Here is a 10,228-nt window from a genome sequence, read left to right on the forward strand (position 1 = left end):
CTATGTGGGACTGGGACTCTGTCCAACCTGATTAACTTGTATCTACCTCAGCGCTTAGTACAGTGGCACCTAGTAAGTCCTTAACAAATACCATTGAAAAAAATAAAACAGGAACCCGGTGATGGACCTGAGAAGGGGAATGTATAAATGGTTTCATTCTTAAAGTGGAGAAAAACACAAGATAAGTCCCAGAGTGTGGTATAGCAACAAGATGAGAGCACAGTAAGGGGGCTCCATCATCATCAATCGTATTTATTGAGCGCTTACTATGTGCAGAGCACTGTACTAAGAGCTTGGGAAGTACAAATTGGCAACATATAGAGACAGTCCCTACCCGACAGTGGGCTCACAGTCTAAAAGGGGGAGACAGAGAACAAAAACCAAACATACTAACAAAATAAAATAAATAGAATAGATATGTACAAGTAGAATAAATAAATAGAGTAATAAATATGTACAAACATATATACATATATACAGGTGCTGTGGGGAAGGGAAGGAGGTAAGATGGGGGGGATGGAGAGGGGGACGAGGGGGAGAGGAAGGAAGCTCCAGAGGAGTAGTATTGCAGAGGGAAGGATTCGGTCAGCCAGCAAACAAATCATTGTCTCTCCTGGAAGCTTTGGGCCTACCTTGACCCCGGGGGCTTTGGATTGGAACCATCCCCTCCCAATTTTCCCCTGGGATCTGAGGGCAGATGACTCCAGCTTCTGGGTGGGTCTGAGGGAATCTTAGATCCAAGACCTTACAGGGCTTGGTTGGTTCTGGCTTTCCACAGGGGGTGGATTATAGCTCTGGGGTTCTGCATTTGGGCGCAGGCCAGGATTCCCCAGGCCAGTCGAGGTCCTCGGACACTGCCAGTTCTTCAGAAGGGGGCGGGGGTACGGAGCCCAAACGGCTCCTCGATTCCCAGGGGTCCTCAGACCGAAGAAGACTCAGAGTGGGACAGTCCCACCCCGGCCCGACACAGCCCTGGATGACCTGGCTGGACCTCGACTCAACTGGCTTTAACCAGGGGATCTGGGGAATGGCGAGAGAGCGCCTATAGAGTAGCAAATCCTTCGTCTGCTGGCCAATTCCCCAGCGGTGGCCTCCACCCCTGACTGTCCCACACTATGATCACTCGTTCATTCACTCAATCGTATTTATTGAGCGCTTACTGTGTGCAGAGCACTGTACCAAGCGCTTGGGAAGTACAAGTTGGCAACATCTAGAGACGGCCCCTATCCAACAGCGGGCTCACAGTCTAGACGGGGGAGACAGACAACAAAGCAAAACATATTAACCAAATAAAATAAATAGAATAAATATGTACAAATAAATAAATAAATAGAGTAATAAATCCGTACATATATACAGGTACTGTGGGGAGGGGAAGGAGGTAAGGTGGGGGGTGGGGGGAGAGAGGAACAGGAAGGAGGGGGCTCAGTCTGATCACATTCCCACATGCCCAATTAGCACCCAGGTTATTTGGCTTCCCAACTGTGAGAAGCAGCTTAGTGGCTAAAGCACAGGACTGGGAATCAGAAAGATCGGGATTCTAAGCCCGTCTCTGCCACATGTTTACTTTGTGACCTTGGACAAGTCACTTAACTTCTCTGTGCTTCAGTTCTTTTAGACTGTGAGCCCACTGTTGGGTAGGGACTGTCTCTATATGTTGCCAACTTGTACTTCCCAAGCGCTTAGTACAGTGCTCTGCGCACAGTAAGCGCTCAATAAATACGATTGATTGATTGATTGATTACCTCATCTTGTAAAATGGGGATAAGAGTGTGAGCCCCATGAGGGACGAGAATCGCGTCCAACTTGATTACCTTGTATCTTCCCCAGCGCTTAGAACAGCACTTGGCACATAGCAAGCACTTAACAAGTACCACAATTAATGATTATGGTGAGTACCATCTCACTCGCCCTCCCTGACAACGATGGAGCAACGTGGCTCAGTGGAAAGAACACGAGCTTGGGAGTCAGGGGTCATGAGTTCTAATCCCGGCTCTGCCACTCGTCAGCTGTGTGACTTTGGGCAAGTCCCAACTTCTCTGGGCCTCATTTACCTCATCTGTAAAATGGGGATTAAGACTGTGAGCCCCACGTGGGACAACCTGATTACCTTGTGTCCCCCCCACCAGTGCTTAGAACAGTGCTTGGCACATAGTAAGCGCTTAACAAATACCATCCTCATTATTATTAACTCTCCTTTCCACATATACCCCTTCTGGGCTCTCTCAATCATCATCATCATCAATCGTATTTATTGAGCGCTTACTATGTGCAGAGCACTGTACTAAGCGCTTGGGAAGTACAAATTGGCAACATATAGAGACAGTCCCTACCCAACACTGGGCTCACAGTCTCAATGATGAGGTAGCCCTCGTTTTAACCTACCCTTCTTAGCTGATCTCCAGACTTCTCAAGCTAAAGGTCCCAAGCCCCACGCGATTGATTAGAATCACAGACCCAGGTATGTGATTGAACGATTTGAACGATCAGAATCAGGATTTTTCCCATTGGTAACTGAGGTCTTAAATCCTTAGGGCCCAGTCCCCTGACTCATGATTCCTTAGCCGAAGGGCACACCAACTACTGACGATCGGTCCCGAGAGGAGCCTTCTGCCTGAATCTGCAAGGATCCTTGATTTAATTACAGTCGCAGATCCATTAGTAGTTGATGACCCTCAGCGGTGGGCAGGGCCTTGATGGGACTTTGCATTTCCCAACGGAAAGGTCCACTGAGTGGTCTGACGGGAGAAGACGATGCTTCATGCGGTGCTGGAAAGCGTGGGGTTTGTGCATTTGTGTGTGTGTGTGTTTGTTTTATGTGTGTGCAGAGACATGCATGAGAGTCAAAAGCCTTCCAGGAAGCCAATTATCTGGAATGAGTAAAACCGGGAAGGATTAGGGAAGTTTCTCAACTTTCTGGAACTTCTCCCCCGTTCTCTTCACACAAAGGACGGTCAGTTTATCTGAACCATGGCCGGGCACTGAGGTTCTCCTAGATCTCTTGGGTTTTGCATGTCTGAAGAGCCTCCCGTGTCAGAAAACCCGTGTTTCAGCGTCCAACACCGCTCACATGTACACAACCATTTCTTCTGACGCGGCATCTAATTCCGGCTCCATCACTAAGCCGCATGGCTCAGTGGAAAAGAGCCCGGGCTTGGGAGTCCGAGGACGTGGGTTCCAATCCTGGCTCCACCGCTTGTCTGTTGTGTGACCTTGGACAAGTCACTTCACTTCGCTGTACCTCCTTTACGTCTTCTGTAAAATGGGGATAAAAACTGTGAGCTCCACGTGGGACAACTCAGTTACCTGGACTTCTGTCATGGCACATCTTTGCGTTCTCAAATGAAACGATTGGGAAATCATCATCATCATCATCATCATCAATCATATTTATTGAGAGCTTACTGTGTGCAGAGCACTGTACTAAGCGCTTGGGAAGTACAAGTTGGCAACATATAGACACAGTCCCTACCCAACAGTGGGCTCACAGTCTAAAAGGGGGAGACAGAGAACAAAACCAAACATAGTAACAAAATAAAATAAATAGAATAGATATGTACAAGTAAAATAAATAAATAAATAGAGTAATAAATATGTACAAACATATATACATATCCTGACCCCATTCTCCCCCGCTGTGGGCAGGGATTGTCTCTCTTTGTTGCCGAATACTTTCCAAGCTCTTAGGACAGTGCTCTGCACAGAGTAAGCACTCAATAAACCCGATTGAATCAAACAGAAGCATTAATAGCTGAACCCCCCTTTTCCACAGGAACAGTCTAGTGGTAATAATATCGATGTATGAAGCGCTTCCTGGGGGCACAGCCATGAACTAAGCACTGGGAGAAAATACACAGGTGGAAATCGAACATGATTCCTTGTCCCTCATAAGGTTTACGATCTAAAAGTTTAAGTGGGGAGGAGGGATTGGAGTCGGATGCGAAGGGAGTGACGAAACGCAGCGTGGCTCAGTGGAAAAGAGCTCGGGCTTTGGAGTCAGAGGTCATTGGTTCAAATCCCAGCTCCACTACTTACAGGCTGTGTGACTTTGGGCAGGCCACTCTGTGCCTCAGTTCCCTCATCTGTAAAATGGGGATTAAGACCGTGAGCCCCACCGTGGGACAACCTGATCACCTGTAACCTCCCCAGCGCTTAGAACAGTGCTTTGCACATAGTAAGCACTTAATAAATGCCATTATTATTATTATTATTATTATTATGTTAAAACATAAGCCCAATAGACCAAATGGGCTCCAAGCCTCGGCAGTGACGGAGGAGCGTGAGAGCATGTGGGACTAAGCCAGGAGTGGCAGAAGGGAAGGAAGGCGGTGTTTCCTGTGAGTCCACATAGGGCTGGGACCTGATGATTTTGTGATTGGAACAGTGTTTGGCATACTCAATCAATCAATCAATCAATCATATTTATTGAGCGCTTACTGTGTGCAGAGCACTGGACTAAGCGCTTGGGAAGTACAAGTTGGCAACATATAGAGACAGTCCCTACCCAACAGTGGGCTCACAGTCTAAAAGGGGGAGACAGAGAACAAAACCAAACATACTAACAAAATAAAATAAATAGAATAGATAGGTACAAGTAAAATGAATAAATAAATAAATAGAGTAATAAGAGGAATACCCTCCCAGTTGATGGTGCCAATCAGTCCATCATAGTGAACTGCTCTGGAGTTGAGGGAAGGCCTCTCACCTGCCCCGCGGATCCCTCTTTGTTGTACACACAATTTGGCCGCAGCGTGGGCTATCAATCAATCAATCAATCAATCGTATTTATTGAGCGCTTACTATGTGCAGAGCACTGTACTAAGCGCTTGGGAAGTACAAATTGGCAATACATAGAGACAGTCCCTACCCAACAGTGGGCTCACAGTCTAAAAGGGGGAGACAGAGAACAAAACCAAACATACTAACAAAATAAAATAGAATAGAATAGATATGTACAAGCAAAATAAATAAATAAATAGAGTAATAAATATATACAAACATATATACATACATACAGGTGCTGTGGGGAGGGGAAGGAGGTAAAATGGGGGGATGGAGAGGGGGACGAGGGGGAGAGGAAGGAAGGGGCTCAGTCTGGGAAGGCCTCCTGGAGGAGGTGAGCTCTCAGCAGGGCCTTGAAGGGAGGAAGAGAGCTAGCTTGGCGGATGGGCAGAGGGAGCAGGGCATTCCAGGCCCGGGGGAGGACGTGGGCCGGGGGTCGATGGCGGGACAGGCGAGAACGAGGTACGGTGAGGAGATTAGCGGCGGAGGAGCGGAGGTTGCGGGCTGGGCAGTAGAAGGAGAGAAGGGAGGTGAGGTAGGAGGGGGCGAGGTGATGGACAGCCTTGAAGCCCAGGGTGAGGAGTTTCTGCCTGATGCGCAGATTGATTGGTAGCCACTGGAGATTTTTGAGGAGGGGAGTAACATGCCCAGAGCGTTTCTGGACAAAGACAATCCGGGCAGCAGCATGAAGTATGGATTGAAGTAGGGAGAGACACGAGGATGGGAGATCAGAGAGAAGGCTTATGCAGTATTACCAGTATTACCAATATTACTACTATCACTGCTATTACTACCGTTGCTACAGTTACTCCCGCTACTACTTATTGCGGCAACTACTGCCACTATTAGCTGCCAGTTCTGGCTGTTTCAATCTACCTGTCCCTCTCTGGGAATTGCTGGGCTTTTTGAAAAGCACATCAGAAACGCCTCATTTCTGATTTGTCTCACCCCTCAGGGCCCAAGATACAGATTTGTAAAAATGGAAGCAACACCAAATAGAAGTCATCGGGAACATCCGAGCCTCTACTTGGCTTTAAGAATGAGGAAAAAACCTGGGACTCAAGATACAGATTTGTAAAAATGGAAGCAATACCAAATAGAAGTCATCGGGAACATCCGAGCCTCTACTGGCTTTAAGAATGAGGAGAAAACCTGGGACTCTTCCTGGAGAGAGATCTTCTACTCGGAAGAGCTCTCATAGTACGATCATGTAGTATAATCAATTGATCAATGGTGTTTATTGAGTGCTTATTATAAGAAGAGCACTGTACTAAGCGCTTGGGAGAGTACAATGTAACAGAATTAGCAGACTGGTTCCCCGCCCATTAAGCAGTATGTGTCATCAGTTTGGATTAGCTGGAGTTTTGAAACTAAGCAGGTCTGAATTTATCTAGTCTCTGTTTAGAAGATCATTTGGGAATCCAGGGTGCTTTCATCATCATCATCATCAATCATATTTATTGAGCACTTACTGTGTGCAGAGCACTGTACTAAGCGCCTGGGAAGTACAAGTTGGCAACGTTTCATCCTCCCTAGACGGCAGCGCTTAGGACTTGTCAACTTGTACTTCCCAAGCGCCAAGTACAGTGCTCTGCACACAGTAAGCACTCTATAAATACAATTGAATGAATGAATGACTAGATGATTTCTCAAGTTACTTTGATCAATTGGGTTTTGAAGGACTTCTACAGAGAGGGGAACTTGGACTTAATAATAATAATAATTATAATAATGGCATTTATTAAGCTGTTACTATGTGCAAAGCACTGTTCTAAGCGCTGGGGAGGTTACGAGGTGATCAGGTTGTCCCAAGTGGGGCTTACAGTCTTAACCCCCATTTTACGGATGAGGGAACTGAGGCACAGAGAAGTGAAGTGACTTGCTAAGTGACTTTTACACAACATATTCCCAAATAGCTACCACTAAGTGGTAATGTAGCAAGCAACTTGGGGATTGAATCTTAAGGACAGTACCCAGTTGTACTGTGTAGTCGAGAATACCACCGACGGTGAAATGATCTGAGAGTGGATATTATTGAAGACGGTGTATATTAGGAAGCCCAGATCGGCTCAGGGGCTATTTACAAAGCTCCTTTGCAGCTGACTTGTCTGCTGCGTGACCTTGGGCAAGTCACTTTGCTTCTCTGTGCTTCAGTTAGCTCATTTGGAAAATAATAATTATGGAAAATGAGGATTGAGACTGTGAGCCCCACATGGGATGGGGACTGTATCCAACCTGATTTGCTTTTATCCACCCCATGGCTTAGTACAGTGCCTGGCACATAGTAACCACATAAGAAATACCATAAGCCCTCTGTTGGGTAGGGACCATCTCTAGATGTTGACAACTTGGACGTCCCAAGCGCTTAGTACGGTGCTCTGCACACAGTAAGCGCTCAATAAATATGATTGAATGAATGAATTTATCTACTTTACTTGTACATATTTACTATTCTATTTATTTTATTTTGTTAATATGTGTTGTCGTCCATCTCCCCCTTCTAGACTGTAAGCCCGCTGTTGGGTAGGGACCGTCTCTAGATGTTGCCAACTTGGACGTCCCAAGTGCTTAGTACGGTGCTTTGCACACAGTAAGCGCTCAATAAATACGATTGAATGAATGAATTTATTATTTACTTTACTTGTACATATTTACTATTCTATTTATTTTATTTTGTTAATATGTGTTGTCGTCTGTCTCCCCCTTCTAGACTGTGAGCCCGCTGTTGGGTAGGGACCGTCTCTAGATGTTGCTAACTTGGACGTCCCAAGCGCTTAGTATGGTGCTCTGCACACAGTAAGTGCTCAATAAATACGATTGAATGAATGAATGACTATGAATGAATGAATGAACGAACGAATCAATGAATGAAGGAATGAATGAACGAACGAATCAATGAATGAAGGAATGAACAAACGAATGAACCAATGAATGAAGGAATGAACAAACGAATGAACGAATGCTTAAGCTCTTAGTGCAGTGCTCTGCACACAGTAAGCGCTCAATAAATATGATTGATGATGATGATTGATGATGAATGAACGAGTGAATGAACGAATGAACGAATGAACGAATGAATGAACGAATGAATGAACGAACGAATAAATGAATGAACGAACGAACGAATAAATGAATGAACGAACGAACGAATGAATGAAGGAACGAACGAATGAATGAACGAACGAATGAATGCACGAAAGAACGAGTGAATGAACGAACGAAAGACGGAGTGAACGAACGAGTGAATGAACGAACGAATGAATAAACGAACGAATGAACGAATGAATGAATAAATGGATGAACGAACGAATGAATGAACGAACGAATGAATGAACGAAAGAACGAGTGAATGAACGAACGAAAGACGGAGTGAATGAACGAACGAATGAATAAACGAACGAATGAACGAATGAATGAATAAATGAATGAACGAACTAATGAATGAACGAACGAATGAATGAACGAATGAATGAATGAACGAACGAATGAATGAACGAACGAACGAATGAACGAATGAATGAATGAGCGAACGAACGAATGAACGAATGAATGAACGAACGAATGAATGAACGAATGAACTAACGAACTGAATGAACGAATGAATGAATGAGCGAACGAACGAATGAATGAGTGAGCGAACGAGCGAACGAATGAACGAACGAACGAATGAACGAACGAATGAATGAACGAACGAATGAATGAACGAATGAACGAACGAACGAATGAACGAATGAATGAATGAGCGAACGAACGAATGAACGAATGAATGAACGAACGAATGAATGAACGAATGAACTAACGAACTGAATGAACGAATGAATGAATGAGCGAACGAACGAATGAATGAGTGAGCGAACGAGCGAACGAATGAACGAACGAACGAATGAACGAACGAATGAATGAACGAACGAATGAATGAACGAATGAACGAACGAACGAATGAACGAATGAATGAATGAGCGAACGAACGAATGAACGAATGAATGAACGAACGAATGAATGAACGAATGAACTAACGAACTGAATGAACGAATGAATGAATGAGCGAACGAACGAATGAATGAGTGAGCGAACGAGCGAACGAATGAACGAACGAACGAATGAACGAACGAATGAATGAACGAACGAATGAATGAACGAATGAACGAACGAACGAATGAACGAATGAATGAATGAGCGAACGAACGAATGAACGAATGAATGAACGAACGAATGAATGAACGAATGAACTAACGAACTGAATGAACGAATGAATGAATGAGCGAACGAACGAATGAATGAGTGAGCGAACGAGCGAACGAATGAACGAACGAACGAATGAACGAACGAATGAATGAACGAACGAATGAATGAACGAATGAACGAACGAACGAACGAATGAACGAATGAATGAATGAGCGAACGAACGAATGAACGAATGAATGAACGAACGAATGAATGAACGAATGAACTAACGAACTGAATGAACGAATGAATGAATGAGCGAACGAACGAATGAATGAGTGAGCGAACGAGCGAACGAATGAACGAACGAACGAATGAACGAACGAATGAATGAACGAACGAATGAATGAATGAATGAATGAGCGAACGAATGAGCGAATGAATGAATGAGCGAACGAACGAATGAACGAATGAATGAACGAACGAATGAATGAACGAATGAACTAACGAACTGAATGAACGAATGAATGAATGAACGAATGAACTAACGAACTGAATGAACGAATGAATGAATGAGCGAACGAACGAATGAATGAGTGAGCGAACGAGCGAACGAATGAATGAACGAACGAATGAACGAACGAATGAATGAACGAACGAATGAATGAATGAATGAATGAACGAATGAATGAGCGAACGAATGAATGAGCGGGCGGTCCCCGAGGCCCCCGTTGGTTGGGAAGGGTCCGGGAGGGCAAGGGTTAGGACCATAGAGCGGCGCCGCCGGCTAGAGCGGCCCGGAGGCCGGGGCCCGCCGGCACTTCCGGTCCGCGACCCCCCCCCTCCCGCCCGAGCCCGTCCGAGCCCGCCCGATCCCGCCCGATCCCCTCCGATCGGGTGGGGCCGGGGCTCAGGTGTGTGTCGGCGGCCGGAAGCGGCCGTCGGGGGCGCGCGTCGGGGGGGCGGGCGCGCGCGTCGGGGGGACGGGGACGCGCCGGGGGAGCGGGAGCGCGCGCGCGGCCTCCAGCGTTGGAGCGCTGCCGGGGGGAGGGGGGGGGGCGCGGCGCGGCGCTGTACTGAGCGCTTATTTGGGGCCGAGCACTGTACTGAGCGCCTGGGAGAGCACAGCGCCGCAGGGTCGGTAGGCCCCTTCCCTGCCCGCAGCGAGCTGACTGTCTACACGTCAGTCCATGCCATTAGTCATCCATTCAGTCTTATTTACTGAGCGCTTATTTGGGGCAGAGCACTGTACTGAGCGCCTGGGAGAGTACACCGCGGCGAC

This window comes from Tachyglossus aculeatus, chromosome 18, assembly GCF_015852505.1.
Source record: "Tachyglossus aculeatus isolate mTacAcu1 chromosome 18, mTacAcu1.pri, whole genome shotgun sequence".
Lineage (NCBI taxonomy): Eukaryota > Metazoa > Chordata > Mammalia > Monotremata > Tachyglossidae > Tachyglossus > Tachyglossus aculeatus.